Raw genomic sequence first — 24,966 nt, 5'->3', positions numbered from 1 at the left:
GGGGGGGGGTTGCAAGCTCAGCAGGTCCAGTGCTGACTGGGTGATTTTGGACCAGTCACACACTTCCAGCCTAATCCACCTCACAGGGTTGTTGTGCAGATCAAAGTGAGGAGAGGAGAATGATGTAAGCTGTCTTGGTCCCCCACCCCACTGTGAAGAAAAACTGTCCTTTGCTTATATAGAGGCCGTCGGGAGGGGGGACGTGATAGAAACCTGAAGTCAGAGGGGCAGATAAAGGGAAGGAGATAGGGTTTCGAACTCTCAAGGGTGGATATTTAAGGGCTTCCAACTCACAGGGGTGGATACTCCCAGGGGTGAATATTTAAGGGATGGGGCCTGGAGAGGGTGGGGTTTGAGGAAGGGTGAGACCTCAGACAGGTACAATGCCATTTCCCCCCGGGGAATCACTGTTGCCAATCTCCAGGTGGCATCCGGAGATCATTCAGAATTACAACTGCTCTCCAGATGGTGGAGATCAACAGCCCTTGAGATGTGGGGTGAATGCCTTCAACTGGGTGGGAGGAAAGACAGCAAGGGGGGGCACGCGCCCAGAGCCTCTTTCTGGAGCCCATTTTATTTTTCTTCACAACAGGCCTTATTCCTAGCACACAATAAAACCAGTAGAAAAGAGTAAGAGTTAAAGACTAACAAAATTTGTGGCAGGGCATGAGCTTTCATGAGTGACTCACAAAAGCTCATAGCTTAAAACAAATTTTGTTAGTCTTTAAGGTTAGTCTACTGGACTCCTACCCTTTTCTACAGCTACAGACAGACTAACATGGCTACCTATCATAATAAAATCACATCTTAAAAATGATTAAGCCCAACAAGAAACACATCATAAAAATAATTAAAAGTATCTGTATAATACATACAAAAATTTAAGAACAATTCAAACAATGGGCATGAAGAAGGGAGAGTGCTGACAATCCTATAAATCAGAGCAACAGGGATCTTTCTATGAAAAAAGAACCATGATAAATTTCTCCATCTTCAGATTGCATTCCTCCACCCAGAACAAAATACCACATCAACAATATGATTGACACAATGTATTATTATTACCTGAGACAGGCCTGTGGCTGTCATGGAGGCCATTAAATCCTGTGCCTACTCCCATGCAAAACTACCTAACTGCATCTTCTGAGGCCTTAACCTGAAAAGGTGCCTCCACCATTTCAGGTTAGACAGGTGGCAAGCTGAGAGAGGGCCTTCTTAGTCCTGACACTAAGCTCTATGTTTTTTCTCACAAAAGACAAACCCAGTAAGTCGTTTTCTTTAACTCATAATTTACTGACATGGATTTCTTCTGAAGACCTCCCAGAAATGAGCCTTTAATGACTTATCCTTCCTAGCAATAAGCCCATTTTACATGAACTGTGCCTCAAGCAGCCTTGCTTTATGTACTGTCAATTCATTGTCTGATTAGCTGAGCAGTCTGAGGAAGCAAATGCAAAACTATTGCTAAGTGAGCCCATATTAACCACAGGTGGGTAAAAAGGTCTAAAATTATTGACTAGGTTTGGCATGCAGGATTTATGTTTGATAAGTCTTAATCAGTTTCAGCTAAAGGAAAGGTTATTTTTTTACTTTTATTATGAAGAAACAAGATGGCTTGAATCCTCTGGAATAGTTTTACTAAACCCTTCCCCTCATTTTGCAGCACATTATTAGCATTTCATATATTCAAAAGTACACAAATATGCAGTTTTTCATGTGACACAAAATATTCCCCGTCAATAGACACTTTCTTATCTTTTATTCTGAGGAATAAACATGTAAAGAGTCGATAAAGATAAATCCCCAGAAACAGACAGTACAAAACAAGACTAAAGCCACAGCTTTGACATCAGTAGGATAACGTGATTTATTGCACTGAAGTAAGCATGACACCTTTTTGTTGTTTAATATCAATTTGGTGAACATAGGAAATTTCAAGAACTCCTAAATAACTTCTAACTGGAAACAGAAGGGAAGAGAGAGGAATAAAGAAGTGCTGGAAGAAGTTGTGGATATCTTGCAAAAATACAGAAACTCAGTTTCAATTTTTTTTTTTTACTTCCCTGGAATTTTTGGTGGGTAGTGTGGAATAAACCCACATGGTAAAACTTATCACAATGAGTTGGTCCACCAAAATGGCTTGCTGCATAAATTATTCCCATGATTGTGCAGTTTCAAGCACTCCTCTGCTACACAAGGCAACCATGCTGTGAGAAGCAGAGATCTTGATTTACCATGATCCCCATTTGTGGGCCAGGGGGGAGGGGTAAGAGGCAAGGCAGCCTTTTGTGGGTGGAGAGGACCAAGCACAGGAAGCAGGGGCCCACTCTAACTTGATATGGACCCTATAGGATGTCTTTGAGGTGGGTCAGAGGGCAGGGGGCGGCCACCAGCTACTTAGGATGCAGCACCACCTCTTCCTGCCCTCTTTGACCATCGGATTGCTTGGCCCACCCTCCCAGCCCTTTATTTAGGTATGTGTGTGTGTGTATATATATATATATATATATATATATATATATATATATATATATATGATTTGTCTTTTTTGATCTTCTTGTCACAACTTGGTGGTATCAGCATGGGGCTGGATCCGTTCTCTGGAAAATTGGCCTGCGTGCCCACTTCCAGAGCATGGGGATCCTCTTAAGGGATCTTGGCGTGAGTGGTGACTGAGGTGCCCAGCCCGGGGGCAGGTAAACCGGGGGATTACCCTCATGCTCAGGTGGCAGGGGAGACCACCCTGGGCTTCCGCCCTGGTGGAATCCCTAACCTGCCATCCCAAGGTGACCAGCAGAGCATCGACTGGCAGGGGGGTCAGTTGATGAGTGGTATCCCTACTCCATGCTGTGCCAAGGCTTACTACAGCTATAACCAATAAAAGTTGTGGCCAATTTTATTCCACTTTTTCTGAAAATGGTGTGGTTGTGTTATTTCAGTTGAAACTGTAAACTAAACTAGAATGTGTTAGTAGGGAGGAATTTTGCGTGGGGTACCTGCCTCAGCCCCTCCCATTGACGCTGGAGCCACAAGTAGCCCTAGGATTTTCATGTCTTCCAGTTCTATGCCAGGTATAACGTTTTTCCGAGAATTCTTTCCTGGAAGAACTGGGTAGATGTTTCTATAAACCATGCTAATTAATCACAAATATAATAATGGAAGAATTAAGGACTCTCAGGTAGATAAAGTAGAATCTGGCTCTCTCTGTGGCTTGGAGGGGCGTGAAACTTGCAAATGAAAGCCAAATGCATGCAAACGAACATTAAAACAAGCTTTAGAGATGGCAGCAAAATTGCTAGAGCAGCACTTTGCCTCCCGGAGTACCCTTATCAAGTGCCTGACAAACAGAACAGGAAAAACAGCTTTCCAAATTAAAGAAAGGTTAAATGCTCTTTGGTCTTTATGGCCAGTACAAATAATTTAATAGATCTCTTAAAAGGTTCTTTGTTTATCTCAGTGGTTTACAATGTGTTATTGAGACCTTAAGGACCTCCTTTTTTTCATTTTAAGACATGATTCTCATCAAAATCCATGAGGAGAAAATTGGCAGCCTCCCAAAGCAGTAAAGAACACACTCTTGGGATCCCACTGGTTTTGTTTTGGTTTTCCTCTGAAAAGCAAATACAACTCCAATATCCACCATGAATCAATATGGTTCACTGAAACCGAGCTAGTAACTCAAGAGAAGCTGACATATTAGGATGTAATTGTACGATCTGAGGGGGGAAAAAAAGATGTCAAGAACTTGGAGAAAAAATATTGCCGTGTTTACTTCAGTGACTTGGCCAGTAATAAGCTGGGTGATGACATGGCAACCCAAGTTCTGCAGAGCATGTTATAAAACGAAAAGCAGATGCAATTGTTAAGTTCAGAGATTTCAGCACTCATTTGCTAGGAACACATCTCAAGCCTTATATACTTCTGCACCCCTTTCCCTCTCTGTCATGTTCAGGCAGCTTGGCTTTCTCCTTGTTTTGCCATGGAAGAAGTGACAAGGGCAAAAATGGTCTCTCTGCTTGTTTTATCACCAGGCTCCAACCTGCCAAGGGCTGTCATGCTGTCATTCCTCAAAGATGTAACTCAGCAGTCTCTCATCAGGCTTAACAGCGGTGCTTTGTGCTGCGTTTAGCTTGCCTTTGAATACTGCTACAAAAGGACAACAAAAATATATGAATTATGTATGTTGTATAGGTGGACTCTTATGAAAAAACAGTCAGCTATGCTAAATACTGTGTACTCAGTTCTGTAATTGTATACAGATATCCGTTGTGCATGTCCCTTAGTGTGTCCAATATCCATGCAAATAGAAGAATGTCTGCACAGGGGCCTATGCATGTATGTAAGTGCTATCTATTGTAACCAACTTATAGCAACCCAAGCATGGGGCTTTCAAGGCAAGTGAGGTGGTTTGCTATTGCAGAGTCTACCATGGTTTAACTAAACTTAGGTCTTGTGGCCCTATCTTACACACCCAGGGAAATGCTGATTACCACTTTGGGGTCAGGAAGCAGTTTTCTCCAGGCCAATTTGGCCAGGGAACCTGGAGGGTTTTTTTTGGTTTTGCCATTTTCTGGACATGGAGCAGGAGTCACTGGGGGTGTCGGGGAAAGTATTTGTGAATTTCCTACATTGTGCTGGGGATTGGACTAGATGACTCCGGAGGTCCCTTCCAACTCTATGATGGTCTCCCATCCAAGTACCGACCCTGCTTAGCTTCCAAGATCTGGTGAGATTGGAATATACCATGCTGCCTTTCCTCACTATGGCATATATGTTATGTATGTATTGATGAAACAGTTTATATCTATACATGCAGTCTCTTCTATAGTGATGTACAGGTTGATGAAAAAACAGAAAACTAGAAGAAAGATGCAAGCATTTTCCCATCCTTCCTTATTTTTTCCAGTGGAATACTGTTTTAGATGCTCTTTTATCCATCAAAATGTTTTGTAATAATTTTGTGATTACTATTTTATACAATCAACAATATTTACTAATTATAATTCCTGTATACGGTAGATATGCACCACTCAAACCCTCTCACCTCAAACCTTCTTGCCTGCTTCAAATAACATGCAGAAGAAATTTACTTACCAATTCAAGAAACAAGCAGCAGGTAAGAGCAGAGAATCTGGACTGAACAACCTATTTCAATTTGTTGCTGCTTATTTTACACATATGCAGAAACATGCTGATCAAACAATAGGTAACCACATGTTTGAAGTACCAGGTGAAATTCCATGATGAAAGGATTTGGGTCAGCGTGGTTGTTAAAGACCTATGCCTGCAGAGCTGTTGTGTATCCTTATCCGTGAGATACGGCACTGTTACATAGACCCCTGCTGTATATTCTCAGCTCATTGAGTTATTTGGTATTTTGCTCTTTCACAATCTCTGCCATGCTGGCCTTTGATAATGTCAACCTTCATGCATATCACAAGAAAAAGCTCTTGGAGCTTTTTGTTAAGAGAGACAATCTAGCTTTCTAGGGAAGCAAGTTGCCACTTCATTTTCCTGTTCATCTCATATTCAGTGACATCAGCACCTTTGGGTCATGTGGCAAACTAAAGCTTTTCAGCATTCTGACAAGTTCTTTTTCTTGTTTTTTAGTATCTTTCTTAGGTGCACTATACAGCTATATTATAGTAGATATATACAATTGTTCTGAAAAAATGAGCCTGTGTACCCTAAATACACAGCTATAGTATTCATTCATAAACTTTAATTCTCATTTTGTCTGCCAAATGCCTGATACAAATGAATCCTTATGAGTGTCAAGAATAAAGAATGAAGTACATTAACTCTCCATACTCACACCTGCTGCCATTTTTTAAAATAGGACACTTTTTAAAAACCTTTCTTCTGCTTAAATACAATGAATTTTCACCATTTGGAGTATGTTGCTTTTCAGTGTGTACATGAGTATGCATGTGCTTGTCCATGCACATATACAAAAATATCACACCTATTTAAAAAGCAGGGCTCATTCCAGAAAGTCATGCAATTAGAAATTTGTTACATCAAAAAGAGCGTACCATCTAAATGTAGTTGTCATTCTCATTTGCATGAAGCATATAAAAGAACCAGAAGCACCCAAGAGAATTCTGTACACCTTTCCTATCTCAGGTGAAGGCTGTATTGTGTATTATTATATGAATATGCAGGAGACAGCTAAGGTTCCTGTCTTTCTCATACAAAGACTTTTTTCCTCCTGATATAGCATATGTATATGAAATGAGCCACAGCTGCACTTCAAGCAGAAACTGTGGGTAGGTTGTATGTGAAGGGGTCTCAGACTGCTGCATCTTTCTGTTTATGGTGTTCATTAACTCCTGACATGGGGGGTAGAGTGGACACTGGCTCTTCCATGGGCTTCCTTTGCCCTACCCACCCCACGCTGCAGGAAATGCAATGTCCAGCTGACTGTCTCTCTCTTCCTGTCAGCTACAGCAAACCCTGCCCTTTCCCCCTCACCTCTCCAAGGGGTGTGAGACCTTAATAGCCTAGTGGGCACAAAGGAAATTCTCTCTTCCTGGTGGTGGAAAGTATTGTCAAGTCACAGCTGACTTCTGGTGATCTCACAGGGTTTTCAAACCAAGAGACATTCCAAGGTGGGCTTGCCTCTGATGAGCGGCCTTGGACTTCCTCGGTGGTCTCTGATTCAAGTACTAATTTGAGCTGACTCTGCTTAGCTTCTGAGATCTGATGAGCCTGGACCAACTTGGGCAGGACACTACCTTTCTAGCTTACTTTAAAAGAATGAATACCTGCCAGACTCTTGGCCATTAAAGTAAAATGTTCACATAGATAGTTATAATACCTTTTTACATGAAACTTCAGAATCATAAATGATCTTCATGACAGGTCCAGTTCCTATTTTGGGTTTTGTTGTTTTTATCCCGTTTTTGTAATTGACGAACCCCACAATGTAAAATTTCACACTGCCGAAAAATTATGGCCCTCTAGCTACATAATCACCATAGCAGTTGCCAAAATTGAGTGGAAATAGCATGCTGCTGCCAAGCGTTACAATTCCTTCTCCCCCTCCTCATTTTATGTCTTTCTGCCCCCAAGCTGTTCCTGTACATTTGGGTTCTGTAAGCTGACAGAAAGATATTTTTCTCTGGGCAATTTCAAGCTTGTTTGCTTATTGTTACCCTTGAATTATATTTTCTGAGTGTGTCATTGTCAAATATCCATTTTCTGTTTGAATCATACACTCCAGCTTGTGCTGAAATTATCCAGTTGTGTGTTATGAGACGAAAGGCAAGAAGAAGAGTTGATAAGCTGGTAAGTGCTGGTGAATGGTGCATCCCATCATAACAATAATATAAAACATGAGTTATGAGATCATGCCAACTGATACATGTATGTGTACTTGTTGGATTTTGTGTATGTGTTAATGTCACTACGACCTATGGAATAAAAATGGGAAAATGAGAAGTACTTAACACCTTAGATAGGGTGCAAACATTTGCGTAAAATTTACCAGCCAGTCAGATTTTCTAGGAGGGAGGGAAAGAGACTTGAATGTGCTGGTGAAAGAAGGAATACTGGCCACACTGAAGGGTCCTCATTTCCCTTACTCCAAGGAATAGAATGGGAAGCAAAATATCAGATAGAGATGGAGGTAAGAGGAACAAAGAGGCAATGGATACTTGGTAGGAAAAAGAGGAGAAAGGAAATGGGTAACAATAAATAGAGGATGTGTAAAAATTACAGGAAAATAGCTGGTGTCATGAGCCCTGATGAGGAGGAGCTGGAAGGGTTAACAGACCTGGAAGAGTTGCCAGCCAGTTCCTCAGCTGACCCAACAGCAGCTGACACATCAATCACTCTCCAGGCACCAGTGTCTGTTGATGATCAATCTCCTCCAAGTTCTCCTCCTCCCATCTCAAGAGTTTGAAGCAGGCTCCGGAAAGAACTTTCAGAGTGAAGACATGAGGCACACTGATGCTCCAGATCTCTCAGCCCTTAGTTCTAGCAGAGTCACTGCCACCCAAGGAGCAGGCTGATTGAGACTCCCATATAGTTCCCACCCAGGACCTGGTAACCTTGTGCAAGCAACAAGTCTATTCTCTGGCTTGCTTCCACGCTGATTCCTGATCCTGACCTGCTTGATTTCCTTGGCACTCTGACCTTTTGGCTTCTGGACATTGACTTCTGATTCTGATTTGTGATTCTGCATTGGTGACTTGGCTCCTGCTTGACTTCCTGGACTTTGACCTTAGACTGGCTTTGGACTCCTGCCTGCACCCTGAGAACATGACAGGTTGCTTCCACCTCACACATTCACTCCACAAGATGGATGAGGAGGCAAGCAGAGGCTCTGGGCAGCTGGCAGCCTTGCTCACTCAGGTACAGCACCTCACTCAAATGGTGGCTTGCCTGCAACAGCAGCAGCAAGCCACTGTCGCTGCCCCACCCAAATGCCCAGTGCTTCCCCCAGAGAAGTTCACTGGGAAGGTGGAGGAGTTTCCTGCATTCCTGGCACAGTGCACACTGTATATTGAATTACGTGCCAGAGACTTCCCCAATGACAAGACCAAGGTATGCTTCATTGTAAGCCTCTTAAAGGGGCAGGCAGCTAAATGGGCAACCCCCTTGCCTCTAACCCCATCGCGCCTGCTGACTGTCTACCAGGGCTTTCTGGATCATATGGTGGTAGCCTTTGCTAACCCCCAGCAAGCAGCCACCACCAATCAGAAGATCTGGACCCTGAAGCAGGGTAGGGACTCGGTTTCCCAGTACTCCACCGAGTTCAAGCTTCTGGCCCAAGACCTGACCTGGAATGAGCCTGCCCTCATGGATCAGTATACGAGGGGCTGACTGACGAAGTCCTTGTTGAGTTGGCATGAGTAGACTGACCGGCTACACTGCAAGGCCTAATCACGCTGTGTCTCTGCATCGACAGCCGCTTGGAAAGCCACCACCAAGCACAAAGCGGCGCCCATCCCTCTCAGCTGCCCTGCCACCTAGCGATGGTGACAACCCCAATTCACACCAGTCCCGAGACTGACAACCTCAAGCCCATGCAACTCAGGGCTGCACGGCTCACCCCTGAGGAAAAAGCATGGCACCGCTCACAGAATCTCTGCCTGTACTGTGGAGGGGTGGGACACTTCTCCTCCGGCTGCCCAGCCAAGCGCACCCAGTCCAGTACCGTGCCACCACCGCCAGTAAAAGACCAGCCCCAAGCCTGAGTGGACCCCCTGACTTGGGGCACCTAGCCAGGTCCCCTGAACCCTACGTTACCAGCCAGGGCCCGTTCCTTGTACTTGTCACACTTGGCTTTCCGGATGGGCGCTGGCTGTTCGTCTACGCCATGGTTGACTCCGGGGCCGCCTGCTGCTTCATCGACATGGCCTTTGTGAAGCAACACCAGATCCCGGTGCAGGACAGAGACACCCTGGTCGAAACCATCCACTCCTCCGCTCCAGTCCAGTGACCCAGGAGACCCACCTGGTCACACTCCAGATCCAACACCATCACGAGCAAGTACAATTTGATGTTGCTTGCATGCCCCACTTTCCCTTCATTCTGGGACTCTCCTGGCTCGTAAAGCACAACCCCCTCGTGGACTGGGCACAAGGAAAGCTGAGCTTCATGGACCCTTGTCCTTACCAGGCCCTGTCGGCCACCCTGGCTGCCGCAGCCCCGGCTGCTGGTCCTCTACTTCCATGGCCTACACAGACTTTGCCAATGTCTTTGAGGAAAAGGGGGCTGACCAGCTCCCCCCGCACTGGCCTTATGACTGTGCCATCAATTTGGTACCAGGGGCACCCCTGCCTCTGGGGCAGCTCTACCCCATGCCTGAACTGGAGCTAGCAGCCCTGTGGGACTTCCTCGCCAAAAACCTGGAATGAGGTTTCATCCGGCTATCCACATCCCCGCTGTCTGCCCCTGTTCTCTTTGTCAAGAAGAAAGGTGGCGAGCTCCGGCCCTGCAATGACTACCAGACCCTGAACAAAATCACTGTCCGTGACTGCTACCTTTTGCCACTGATCCCAGAACTACTGGATCGCCTTAAAGGGGTCCAGGTCTATATCAAGCTGGACCTCTGGGGTGCATACAACTTGGTGCAGATCCACGCAAGAGACGAATGGAAGATGGTTTTCGGGACCCGCTATGGCCAGTATGAGTATCTTGTGATGCCCTTTGGCCTGATCAATGCCCCCGCTGTCTTCCAAAGACTGATAAACAACATCTCACGTGACCTGCTCAACAACTTTGTGATCATTTATTTAGATGACATTTTAATTTATTCCCAAAGCTCCGCCCAGCATTCAGGGCACGTCCGCCAGGTCCTGCAATGCCTGCATGAGCATGGTCTATACGCCAAGCTAGAGAAGTGTGCCCTCGACTTAACAGCAGTCGAGTTCCTTGGCTACATCGTCTCCCCCCATGGGACTCGGATGGACCTGAACAAAGTCAAGGCGGTCCTGACTTGGCAGATGCTGCAGAACTGCAAGGACGTACAGTGGTTCCTGGGCTTTTCCAGTTATTGCCTCCAGTTCATCCCTGCCTCCCAGCTGCTACAACCCTGTGCATACTACTCGTGGCAGCTGACGCCCGCAGAGTGCAACACCATCTGGGAGTGGGAACTCCTGGCCATCAAGACTGCCTTTGAGGTTTGGAGGCATCACCTTGAAGGGGCCCGCCACCCTGTCCAGGTCCTGACTGACCACCGGAACCTGGAGTATCTACAGACTGCTTGATGCCTCACCCAGCATCAGATTCGGTGGTCCCTCTTCTTTTCCCGGTTTGACTTCCGGATCGCCTACATCCTGCAGAACCAGAACCGGAAAGCGGATGCCCTCTCCCGAAAACCAGAGTACGCTTGTGCCTCTAATGGAGGAGACCCCAACTGGGCTCATCCTTGCACCCTCAGTCTTCGCTGCCACCATGACTCATCCAACCTTGGCTGCAAACATCCAGGTCAGTCAGGCCAAAGATCCCTGAACTCAGCAATGCCTCCTGGAAGTGCAAGATGGCCCGGTCGGGGACCTCTCTACCTGCCAAGATCTTCTCCTGCACCATGGGCACCTATACATGCCTCCAGGCTGATGTGCTCCACCTGACCCACAACTTCCCTCCTGTGGGGCACTTCAGCCAACACAAGACCCTGCACCTGCTCACGCAGGAGTTCGGGTGGCCTCGCGTCCATGCCGATGTAGCCCGCTATGTCGGTTCCTGTGAGGTCTGCCGGTGGGCCAAGGATGTACCGGCGAAGCCCCCAGGGCTTTTGCATTTCCTACCCATGCCTGCAGGACCCTGGGACACCATCTCCCTGGACTTTATCACCGAGCTCCCCAGGTCCAAGGGGCACACTTGCATCCTGGTGATGGTGGATCTCTTCACCAAGATGGCTCATTTTGTTCCATGTCCCAAGCAGCCCACGGCTCCTGAAACAGTCCAGCTCTACCTCCAGCACGTCTTTCGCCTGCACGGGCTCCCGGCACACTTGATCTCAGACTGAGGCCCCCAGTTCACCTCCCGATTCTGGCAAGCCCTGCACTCCAGCTTAGGCACCCAAGTGCATTTGTCCTCAGTGTGCCATCCCCAAACAGATGGGCAGACCAAACGCACCAACACCATGCTGGAACAATACCTGTGTTGTTACACCAGCTACCAGCAAGATGACTGGGCCACCTTGCTACCCCTGGCTGAGTTTGCCTACAACAACACTGTACATGCATCCATGCAACAGACCCAATTTGCTGCCACCTATGGGTACCACCCTCGCTTCTTCCTCGCAGTCCTGCCCCCCACAGCAGTCCCTGCTGCTGCTGAGCACTTGCAGGATCTCCGGGCTCTCCAGGACTTGCTCCGAGAGCAGCTCCAACAGGCTAAAGAGGCCTACAAGACAGCCACCAACCAAAAGCGACAGGTGGGGCCCCCACTGAAGCCCAGGGACCACGTCTGGCTCTCCAACCGTTACCTACATCGGCCTGGCCGGTCTCACAAGCTGGATCCTCGCTTTGCAGGGGCTTACCTGATCATGGACCAAATCAACCCTGTTGCTTTCCAGCTACAGCTGCCAGCCACCCTCCGCATCCACCCAGTCTTCCACTGGTCCCTCCTTTTTCCTGCTACACCATCAGATTCCATCCGACCGCCACCTCCAGCACCACCGCCTCCTGCCCTGGTCGATGAAAAGGAGGAATATGAGGTCCACCAGCTCCTGGACTCCCGAATCCACTGTGGGGACCTCCAGTATCTCGTGGACTGGGAAGGCTGTGACCCCGAGGACCATTCATGGGAACCCATGGACTACCTACATGCCCCTGACCTCGTGCAGCAGTTCCACACGGCCTACCCTGACCGGCCTGGCCTGTCTGTGGGGCAGGGGTCCTGCAGGAGGGAATAGTGTCATGAGCCTTGATGAGGAGGAGCTGGAAGGGTTAACAGACCTGGAAGATTTGCCAGCCAGTTCCTCAGCTGACCCAACAGCAGCTGACCCATCAATCACTCTCCAGGCACCAGTGTCAGCTGTTGATGATCAATCTTCTCCAAGCTCTCCTCCTTCTATCTCAAGAATTCGAAGCAGGCTCCAGAAAGAACTTTCAGAGCGAAGACATGAGGCATGCCGATGCTTCAGATCTCTCAACCCTGAGTTCTAGCAGTGTCGCTGCCACTCAGGGAGCAGGCTGATTGAAACTCCCATATAGCTCCCACCCAGGACCTGGTAACCTTGTGGAAGAAACAAGTCTATTCTCTGGCTTGCACCCACACTCCTTCCTGCTTCCTGCTTCCTGATCCTGATGTGCTTGATTTCCTTGGCACCCTGACCTTTTGGCTTTTAGACATTGACTTCTGATTTGTGATTCTGCATTGGTGACTTGGCTCCTGCTTGACTTCCTGGACTTTGATCTTGGACTGGCTGGACTCCTGCCTGCCCGCACCCTGAGAATGTGACAGCTGTGTAAGCCAAAATGCCTTCAAAACAAGGTTGGGGAATTGACAGGTGGCACTTGGCTTAAAAAGGATCTAGAATCTATGTATACAGGACACACGTCCAGAAATTATGCCTTAAATTTGCCAAGGACACTAATTAAGTAAAACAATTAAAAATTTATTCCAGAAAAATATAGAACACACATACAAGGTAATGAATACATTCAACACACATACAGTCCTAATAAAAATAGAAAGAAATGCAGAGACAATACAAGGATGGACAAACAGGGTGATAATTACCGATCGTAGTCTTCAAGGAAGGCACCAATGGCGACGAACGAGGACTAGGGGGAAGGGACCCTCAACTGGCCAAGAATCGGGGATGTATCTAAACAGCACGGTAGGGATGCTGCTAGATGCACACCTGTGGGGAGCTGGACCACAGGTTATAAGGACTACCTTGAGCCCTTAGGGAATGGGAGGTACAGGGGCAGATGACAGGGGTCAGCTGGTACATGACCTCAGAAAAAAAGGAGGCTCTGCAATGACCATAAGGGCTGGACTTATGCGGTAGCCAATAGCCAGTTTATTGGTGGCACCTGATAGGATGCCCATACCTGGCCAATGAGCTGCCTTGGCCCTGGTTACCTGATTGGACTTCCAGGTAACAATGGGCCAAAGTGGGAGGCTCCAGGATGACCATTAAGGGAAAGAATGGGGGAAATGATTGGGGTGGGGATGATTAAAACTATCAAACTTATCTAAAAAGGTGACAATAGATGGCCAAATTGCTACCTAAGGTAACACCTGGTCTATACAAAGACACTTGGCTCTAGGTGAAGATGTTCTTCCTCCTCTTCAGTCTTCTATTGGCACCAGTCTTTGTCTTGGGTTCCGTTAGACAAAGGCTTAGGCAGTCTGCAGGATCCATGCCTAAGATAAGCTTGATGACTTTATGCATAGGTGACATCTGTTGAGTACGTGAGCCTCCCGCTTCACTGTTATGGAGTCTGGCACTGCAGGAAGATAGCTGCTGGAGGTGTTAGCCTTCCAAGATGGAGTCTCTGGCCAAGGCTGGAAACCGCTTGTCTGGACAGTTCCTGGTGGTGCAACCTCTTCCGCTACAATGGCTGAGATGGGGATCGCACAGACTGGAAACCATCTGTTCTCCTGGGTAGCCCTCCTTGAGAGACACAGAGTGCTGCTGCAATGTTGTGACTGTTAGTACTCATAAGTCCCTTCCAGTCTGGTAGACAAAACCCACATTCTCCTGGCAGATGTGTGTGAGTTGAGTCTCCAGACACCCTGGCAACCAAATGGGTGACCACAATGTTTTGGAATTAGGGGTATTTTTCTCACAGCTGGGAGAAAAGAAACTATCAAAACATAAGAGAGAGAGAGAGAGAGAGAGAGAGAGAGAGATAATAACAGGAGAACAGTGTTCTGGTTGGTGCAGCAATGAAAAACTATATCTGTCAACTCTGTTGCTAAATGCTAATGATTTGCTTATTAAAAATGGAGCATAGTAGGTAGCACTAACTGAAGTGAATTACCGTTTTATTGTTCACATCTGGAATCAGATTTTTCTACAGTATAGAAAATGTGGACATATATATCTAAATTAGGAAAGGGAGCCTGAGAGGCTGTATGATGTGTTAGTTAACACTAAAACAAGGCTGAAACTGGGATGCAGAAAGTACTTTTATTGACCCAACACAAAATGCTACTGATGTATAGGACTGACAAATACATTTCTTTATTGCTACATGAGCACACAGACTATTTTGGTCTTCCTTGACATTTCCTTGAGCTCCCTCTGAAAGGAAATATTGTCCCAATCTTATTCTGCGTATTACAAGATCCCCAGTACCACCACACTATGCCAGTTGTACTCATATTTAGATGACGAGATACTAAAATTTATATTTCCTGCAGGAGAAAGGATGTCTGTTAAAAATTTAACAACCTTCTCCTCTCTCCCAGTAACCATGGACTCTACTGTCTCCTGTGTAATGTAGATGGGCCTACAACAGGCATAATATGGAGGTCCAGAGAACAGGCAAACCTTTTTTAAGGGGGGGGAGGGGGATACAGGAATTTCAAAGTAAAAGTAAAAGCATTCATGTCAATGGAAAGTTTCAATGGAAAGAACTTTGCAAAAATGAGGGGGATACTTAAAAGGAAGCTAAAAGGGAAAAGCGAGTCAAATCCATAGAGGGTATTTGGAAGCTATTTAAAGTCATGCTAGCTGAATCCTAAATAGAATGCATTCCCATGTTAGGAAAGGTACTTCCAAGTCTACAAGAATGCTTGCATGGTAAACATTGCAAGTCAAGCAAGCCATACAAAGTAAACAACAACAAAAAAGCTTCTTTTCAAAAGTGGAAAGTCTGCCACAATGAAGTGAACAGAGGGGATCACAGGTTCTGACAAAAGAAGTGTAAGTTAATGGTTACACATCCAAAAAAAAAAAAGAATTTGAGAAGCGGATTGCTAAAGCATAAATACAAACAAGAAACAATTATTTAAATATATACAGAGAAGAAAACCAACCAGAGAAGCAGTTGGACCGTTGGATAATCAGGGAATAAAAGGATTGATAAAGGAAGATTGGGAGATGATAGATAATTCTTTGCATCTGTGTGAGGAAAGCATGTACCCATGCCACAGCCACAAAACTGAGTCAAACTGAGATGACAAGAGAGGACGTTCTAGACCTTTGGGGAAATTAAAAAACAGTAAGTCTTCAGGGCTGCGATCACACACACTAAATAATGCACTTTCAACCCACTTTTAATTCACTCTCCAAGTGGATTTTACTTGTGTGAGTTGGCAAAATCCAGTTGGAAAGTGCACTGAAAGTGGATTGAAAGTGCATTATTTAGTGTGTGCGATCACAGCCCAGGCATAGTGATCAGAGATAGAATATAGAGAGATGAATTCTGCTCAAGCAAAATCAGTGTGGCTTCTGCAAAGAAAAGTCCTGGCTTATCAACCTTCGGGAGTTCTTTAAAAAAGTGAACACACATGTAGATAATAGTGATCTGGTAGACATTATACACTAGGACTTTCAAAAGGCTTTGGACAAGGTACCTCACCAAAGATTCCTGAGTAAGCTTAGCAGTCATGGGGTAAGAAGATGGCTTCCCTTATAGATTAAAGTTGTATTAAATGACAAGAAACAAAGAGTAGAAATAAATGGACAGTTCTCACAATGAAGGGAAGTAACCAGTGGGGTCCTGCAAGGATTGGTACTGGGCTTGTGCTCATAAATGAATTTGCTCATAAATGATCTGGGAGTGGGGGTGAGCAGTGTTGTGGCCAAGTTTGCTGGTGACACAAAATTATTCAGGATAGTGAAAACCAAGGTTAATTGTGAAGAACTTCAGGAAGACTGCTACAAATTGGGTGAGCGGACAACAATGGCAAATGAAGTTTAGTGTTGGTAAGTGATGATGTATGCATACAAACAAAAATTCCAACTTTCAGTATATGATATATTTAACTTTCCATTTGTCCCAGATACATTTGTGTTACAATGCATGTCTTCTTCTGAGTGTCAGAATGCAGGTCTAGGGTGGAGAGCACTTGTTTTGCTGCAAGGGAGGAATGCTGGTGAAGCAGTACTGGTCAGACACGATGGAAGAGGACTTGTCAGGCTTTCTGGGGACTCCTCTGTTAAAATTCTTCCCACTCTCCATTTCATTCCCCCCCTCTCCTTCAGCTGAGTGCATCTGATCCAGCTGCACCATAGATAAAAGGCTGAAAAGGATGCAAACCTCCAATCTAAACATGTTGGTTGGAAACATGTTGCCATAAAGTCCAAAAAGATTGAATTGCAAAACAGCTCCGGCTGCAACATTTTAGAGTAACTGTAGATGTGTTGGAAATGAAGCTTGCACACCCATGTATGCATTCTGCCACACCTTCTAGAAACACTTCACTTAGAGAGCTAAAGAGAATGGAAGGGGAAAACAATGGGATATTAACGCCCTCTCTCTTTACAGAGTTCTGGATTTCCCTTAGTTCCAAGTGGTGTGTGCTGCAGATGGGGTGAATTTCAAGCTCTCCAGTGATCCTAATTCACAATGAAGCCTTTCACCTACAGTGCAACATGGTTGGGTGCACTCAGCTGGACGAGACTGGAGGGAGGATGAAATGGAAAATGGGCAGCCAGTGTTCCTAGGAAACATGGAAAGGGACTTCCATTTGACTGAATAAACACTACTATTTTGAGCTTTGGCTGCATAACCTAGCAAGGCTGTGTGATAATATGACAACCTTAAAATATTACTCAAATTTAGAAACTATAGGGTGTGCAAACATTGCTGTGACAAATAGGCTATGTTACTGATGAAGTGTCTGATGGGAGGTGGCTGGGCCCCTTTCAAATTAATTGTGAAACCCATGGAGTGGGACGAATCCTGGAGAAACTATGAGGCAAATGTACTACTGTGGAACAAGTGAAGCAGAGTCAAAACATCATATGTAAATTTAAGTTGCTGCTAAAATGAGGTAAGAAAGTACTGTGGAAATGACCTCAGTCTGCCCTCTTTTGCATCCAATGGTCTCTGGGAACCATTTCAATATTGCATGTTTTACAAATACTTTTATTGGCATTGTCTTTTTTTGTTCTCTTCTGGCTCTGGTCACATATCTTCTTTGCTGGCTCTAGTCACATCTCTCTCTCAAATTCTCATCTTCAAGGGGGGAAATCCTTCCTCTTTATCCATCACAGCAAGGGTTTCATCCTGAATTGACTTCCAAATCACCTCTTTCCACTTCAGTAGTTACAGCTATGTAGAATACTATATCAATTAACAAAAGTGTCGAACTCATTTGCTATGAGGCCAAATCTGACATAAATGAGACCTTGTTGGGCTGGGCCATGTGTGTCATAAAATGTAATGCCAGGCAGCAAATATGTAAACTTTATAAAAGACACAAAGATTTTTTAAAACTTGAAATAAAACATGCTATAAAACAGTACTTTTGCAATATTTTGTGTATTTTACAGTCTCTGGTAACTGACACCTCTTGCTCTGAATTACGGCATCAAAATCTGGAGAAAATGTCTGTAAGAATCCTGAGTGTGCTATTCAGGTGTTGTTCAAGTGTGTATCTCTAAGTTGCAAACCTACTTTTGATTTATTTACATTGATATAGAAATTTCATGGTCAATGCTCTGTGCCTAAGACCCAGGAGAAAACATGAAATGTCTGGGCATTGTGAAAGTTTGTATATAAATTGCTTCATGTGCTGGTCAAGAACATGTGAAGGCAGATGACACAGAATGAGGGCTATGTGTTTGTCTACAAAACTATAGTCTTCCCCAGAGAAATAACTATAAATCCTATGAGGCAATGCAAGAATAGAGAGGCAGCCATGTGTAGTGGTCAGTATCGACCTACTATCTGAGAAGTCTAAGTTCAAAATCCCCAATCAATCAAAGAAAATCAACAGAAAATGTGAAATAAAAATTAAAGGGAATGTGTAGGTTGAACTTGGTCTGACACACACTCACATCGTAATCCATTTCACTCACTTGTTATTCCTCATCTAAATAGTTCATATGCTTTCCAACTGAGAAAGACTGGATCATGAGGGCATGAATATAGTGATAAACGGGAGGCAAACTCAGTTGCATCCACAAGAGCCCTGGCATAACAAGCCAAATGAAACACATACTCTCTCTCTCTGTAGAAAGACAAAAAACTTATACTTTGAATAAAACTTTGTTGGACTGAAAGGTGCTTTATCTCTCCTGTGCGATAGAGGGAACTGGGCAAAGTAAGGGGGCAAAGAGAGGGAGGAGCCTTGGCCAATGGAAGGAAGAGAGGCTCGGCTCAGTAGTTCTGCTGTGCGACTGAGAGAGCTTGGCAAAGCAAGCTCTCTTTCTCTGCAATTCCTGTGCAATTGAGAGAGCCCAACAAAGCAAGCTGAGATGCAGAATGAAGCAAGAAAGGGAGAAGGAAGCAGACAACTGACAGTTGCTCATGGGCCTAATAGGAGCCCTATGGGGGATGTATGTGGCCCATGGGCTGCATCTTTGACACCCCTGAATTAACATTTTAAAGTCCAAAATCTGGGAAAATGTGGGAACAATGTATAAAGAAAAAAACTAAGATTGAAAAAAAAAGTTAAAATGACATTTTAATTTTATAGGATGAAGTTGGAGTCCAATAGCACCTTTAAGACCAAAAAAGTTTTACTCACAATGTAAGCGTGTGCTAAAAGCACACTTCATCAGACAACATGAGCTGGAATTAGCAGACCTACATATAGAGAGAATGGGCAGTGAACTAGTATGCAATATAGTGAAAACTGTTTTAGCAGATTAAAAGAATAGCAAGATGGGGTCTGGCAATTGTCGGCTGGGTTGACTCTCTCTCTCTCGGCTTGGCTTCGCGAACGAAGATTTAAGAAGGGTGCAATAGTCCACGTTTGCTGCAGGCTCGCTGGTGGCTGACAAGACCAATGTGGGACAGGCAGGTCCGGCCACAGCGGCTGCAGGGAAAAGTCTGATTTAGGGTTGGTCCTGTAGCAGTGCGATTCTTCCTCAATCTCCTTTTGTCCTCAAGACCAGCTATGCGTGCGTTCTCAAAGGAAGAGACAGCCTGGTGGATGGTGTGCCTCCATGCTTTGCGATCTGAGGCTAGGTCAGACCACTGGTGATGGTTGATGTGACAGGTGCTAAGGGATTTCTTCAAGGAGTCCTTGTACCTCTTCTTTGGTGCCCCTCTATTTCGATGGCCGGTGGAGAGTTCGCCATACAGGGCAATCTTGGGAAGGCGGTGGTTTTTCATCCTAGAAATATGCCCTGCCCAGCGCAGCTGCGTCTTCAACAGCAGTGCCTTGATGCTGGTAACCTCCGCCCTCTTGAGGACTTCAGTGTTGGTCACAAAGTCACTCCAGTGGATGTTGAGGATGGTGCGAAGGCAGCGCTGATGAAAGCGCTCAAGGAGTCGCAGGTGATGACGGTATAAAACCCACGATTCGGAGCTGTAGATGAGGGTTGTCATCACAACCGCTTTGTAAACATTGATCTTTGTGCCTTTTTTCAGATGCTTGTTGCTCCACACTCTTTTGTGCAGTCGGCCAAATGCACGGTTTGCCTTTGCTTTTAGGCCGGCTTTTCTGAGCAACTCAGGCGGGGAAGGTGGACCCAGAGGGCCTTCAGGGCGGCCGGCCGCTTGGCAGGACTCGCGGGCCAGCATAAGGCCCAAGGAGCGGCACCGACATTGATCTTTGTGCCTTTTTTCAGATGCTTGTTGCTCCACACTCTTTTGTGCAGTCGGCCAAATGCACGGTTTGCCTTTGCTTTTAGGCCGGCTTCTCTGAGCAACTCAGGCGGGGAAGGCGGCACCCAGAGGGCCTTCAGGGCGGCCGGCCGCTTGGCAGGACTCGCGGGCCAGCATAAGGCCCAAGGAGCGGCACCGACTCGGGGGCCTTCCGAAAAAGCGGAGCCTCAGCTGGGCGGGAGGGCAGCGTGGCCGCTGGGACATCCCGCCGCCACTCGCCTGCTGCTGTTCTTCAGTCCTCGCTGCGCGCCTGAAGAGAAAAGGCGCCCGGGGACCGCGCTGTCCTGTCTCCCTCCTCTTGGCGTCGTGGCCCGAGACTCCACCCAGGGGGAGGTAGAGGAAAGGCCAGCAGCGCCAGTCAAAGGAGCCCCGGGGAGGACGCTTGGCAAGCCGGGTTTGTGTCCCAGACAACCGCCCTCGGTTCGGGAGGCAACTGGAAGCGGTCGGGTGAGAGAGCGGGCACAGCACCGCACCGCGCCGCTTCAACGTCGCCGTTCCTCCTTCCAGGGCAGGAGCCAGACAGTTGGGGGCCTGGGGCTAAGCGGAATCTCCGCCACCCTTCCTGCTCGGCACCAGAAGGGCTGCGGCATCGCCCCCAGGCTGCAACTCCTTCAAACCTCCGCTTACCCGGTGGTGTTTGGTAATCTGGGTGATAAAAAAGCCTGGGATTTTCCCCCTCACCCTTTCCACATCAATTGCTTGTCGAATACCATTTGGAGCCCCCTGGGTGGCCGTTGTAAATTTGGAACAGAAAAAGAGTGTGATCTATAAAAAGCCAAAAGTAATAAAGAACCTGAACAAAACTTCTGGACAGTTATGTTTTGCTGAACTCTTCCTTTGAATCTGATGGCAAGGCTCTCTGGTAGGGAGGGAATGAAGGGCAATGAGCATCTTCATCAGCTACATCTTGCTGTCTCAGGGACTTTATTGCCATCAGACAAGCCAGCCAGAAAGTCTGGTGCCTTTGGGGAGGAAGAAGAGTTTGTTTTTATACCCCGCTTTTCTCTACCTTAAGGAGTTTCAAGGAGGCTTACAACTTCCTTCTCCTCACAACAGGCACCTTGTGAGGTAGGTGGGGCTGAGAGAGTCTGAATTGTGACTGGCTCAAGGTCACCCAGCAGGCTACTTGTGGAGGGTGGGGGAATCACACCCAGTTCTCCAACTCCAGGTTAGAGTCCACTGCTCATAGCCACTACACCACACTGTCCCATGGAATTACAGCTGACTGACTCATGGCAACCAGGCAACCCCATCCATGGGACATTCCAGGCAAGAGATGAACATTGTTTTCCTCACATAGCAATCCCAGTCTTCATTGACCTCCCATATGTACTTACCATGCTCAGCTGGGGGAAGGAAGGAAGGAGTTCCTCAATCAGAAGGCAAAAAAGTTTTAATGAAACAAAGTGCTTTGAGAGAGACTTTGCTTCCAACAGTGGACTCATGCATTCCTTAGGTTTTGCAGGTTTTGGATACAGTATCCAGGGCTACGAAATCTGTCTTGAAAGGAACTGGATAAATATTAGGCAAGTACAGGAACTTCCCAGAACCCTCTGGGAATCCTACCCCCCCAGGGAAAGTGCATGCGCAATACATAGCCTCTCCTTCCCGGTGTAGTGAACGCCGCGTGGTCACTGTCTGGCTATGCCTGGCAGATGGTCACTGCAATGGCCTCTCCTGCTGGGTTGACAGAGCAGAAAAAATAGCAAAGGCAATAAATGTCAGAATTGGAGACTGATGTCCACATCACCAGGCCTCCTAAGTGTGAAATGTAATAAACTAGGCCAGAATTTTCCCGGGGAGAGGCTTTAAGGAGGAGGGAAGGAAGGAAAGCTGAAGATGAGAAGAGGAAGATAAAGTTAAGTTTGCTGTTGGATGAGAAGAAGAGAAGGAAGCAGGAAAAGGGGAGATGCTATGGGAAGCTTCTAGGGAAGCAAAAGAGAAAATAGTGAGGCAGGCAGAAAAAGGGATTCCTGAAAATTTGTGAGGAGGAGACTGGGGACAGTGGGATTTGGCAGGTGAGGAACCTCACCTGGGCATAAAGCCATAAATTTCACACCCCAAAGCAGTCATTTGGAGGTCCTTTGTAATTCTGAGAGATATTTGGTCACAACCTGTAGGCTGGGAACCTTAGATGCCTCCTGAAAGTCCACACAGGTCCCCTGCATCTTATAAAATGTTATACATATAAATGCTGTACACTATATGTATATGTACTACATAAATAGTATGTCAAACTGTATAACGTTGAGCATGCATATTGACCTAGAAAATGAACAAAGAAATAAAACTTTACATCCAATGGAGCTTTCTTTACTGGGGGCTTTTTCATACAAGCCTATTCTCTTGATGCACTGTAAAATTAAGAATAATTTCTGATAGGGGGTATGGAAGTCTGAAATTAAAACCACATAGGTTTAGAGAGGCAGGCAGCAATTGTGCTCAGTTTAAACAAATTGGTTAGGCTCCACTAATAAAGAATTGGATAGATTCTTTGACACTGTTTATATGAAAAAGTTGTTGGGCTCCATCTTACATACTTGCTGTTTTACAGAGGGAAAAAAATCAGAAGGCATGTCATTATTCCTAAGAGTTTGCACTCTAAAAGTCAATGGGGGAAGCTAGGAGAAAACAGGGAAAAGACAGAGGCAAAGGATCAATTGCTCTTCCCATTTTGCTGTCTGGTTCTGCAATAGCTCTGGCTATACTGTAGACCAGTGGATCAATGCTGGCAGAATAACTGGGCAATGTAAAAAGTAAAGGTTGGATGCTGTCATGGCATTTGCAGAAGACAACTGTGATTTCAAGAAGTTAGATGGTGTACAGCATTTTCTATCCACTTGTCTTCCCTCACCCCATGACACAACTTTTTGCTGGCTGGGACTGAACATCCACTGAGCACCCCCCCCACACACACCCCATCCTTGTTATAAAATCATTGTTTTTCTGTGTTCAGCTGGTTCCTGCTTGCTGGGGAATAGAAGCGAGAGCAGCATCCTTATCCATATTGGATCCTTGCCACTTGTAATTCGGTAGCCCAAGACAGTGTGAGATGTTTCAATCTTGCCAAGACTGGTACAACAAATCTCTGCGGTTTGTTATTAGGGAACAGCCTAGATATTTGAACCTTAGCCCAGGCTGATCTCGCACAGCAGTGCTGTAAAGTTTGACCAGGGGACAGTTGGCATCCACTGTCACTTTTTGGCATAATAGACAGTAGAAGGGATGCAAACATACTGCTCTTTTGCATTAACTCTAGGCTACTTAAATAAATCTCTTCTTCCTTCGCATATCAAATAAAAGAACATTGCCTCTGTCAATACATATGCAAATCTCACATTTCTCCATCCTGCCTTTCCTGTGAACATCTTCAAACACTTGGATACCTGCAGTGAAAATTCACTGGGAAGCTGTGATTCCGGGCAAGTGCTCATTATGTGTTTGAACTCTGAAAATATAAATCTCCTCTTCCCAGTTATCTAACAAACACAGAAAAACAACCTTATAAACATACCAAACTGGACTATCAAATAAAGTCATTCCAATAAAAGTTGTTTCATACTGCCTTGTGGTTAGTGAATTTAGATGGACAGATTGTCGGATACCAAGAGCAGAGGAAGTGTACAATTCTTATAAACCATATTGATGGTAGCTTGAGGACAAGGATAAAAACTTTATGAAATCTAATAATGTGCAAATACTTCTGCATTAATTATCCTGTGTTACTGAATATTTAGAATCTCAAGCTGACAGCTAGAATAATTAATGTGCCCTTGTGATTACCTTCAGAGAAAAGGGGAAGTAATGATCTGGGGCATATTGGTTAAAACCGCGAGCCAGACAAAAATGCAGTATTCTTTTCCCTTCTAGAAGTTCTATGTGGAAGGCTGTAGTTTGTTTGGTGACACCACAAGTTAAATTATCAGGCACATGCAAGCAAATTTGAGTTCATTTAAAGTGAAATCTATCAATATTAGAGAGAAAATGATCATTAGGCAAATAAAGAAAAGTGCTTCAACAAGATTCTGTGCCATAAGTCTTTACCAACTGAAAGTTTTTGGGGGTTTTAGGAGTTTTTTTGTAGCAGGAACTCCTTTGCATATTACGATACGCACCCCTGATGTAGTTTACAGTAGACCCTTTAAGAAGAGCCCTGTAAGCTCTTGGAGGATTGGCTACATCAGGGGAGTGTAGCCTAATATGCAAAGGATTTCTGCTACAAAAAAAGTCCTGGGTTTTTAAAAAGTATGAATGATGACCCCATCTTTGGAGTGTTTCCTGGCAAATAACATGATGATCTACTCCCCCCCCCCCCATGCTCCATTTGTAAGAAATACCAAGCTTTCACCTGACCCAACAATCACTTGCATTGCTGTTGATATTCACATATCTTGCATTCTTGTACACATTTCAGTAGAGAGTTGCCTTAGGAATGAAGAAGTCATCAGAATGAATTAAAGATGCGTCACAAAGGATCTAAGAGCAGAATCCGTTAAACTGTTTGGAGCTGAACACTAATGTTCCCTGACAATGTAAGCAGTATTATTGTAAAAACTTTATATATCTAGTAATTGGTGTGGAGGACCTACTCTTAATCCCATGAACAACACTTTCTAACATTTTTTCATAAAAATTGTTTAACTGTGATACTAGAAAAATTGTAGCTATTGTGTACTAACTTGGGTAGTACCCCTAAATTACTGATGATGATGTCCAATATGCCATATAGTCTGCATGATGGGAGGAGGAGGGGGATGGATGGAGT

This window comes from Heteronotia binoei, chromosome 1 (assembly GCF_032191835.1).
Source record: "Heteronotia binoei isolate CCM8104 ecotype False Entrance Well chromosome 1, APGP_CSIRO_Hbin_v1, whole genome shotgun sequence".
NCBI classification, from domain to species: Eukaryota; Metazoa; Chordata; class Lepidosauria; order Squamata; family Gekkonidae; genus Heteronotia; species Heteronotia binoei.
Note: the sequence above shows the minus strand (reverse complement) of the source record.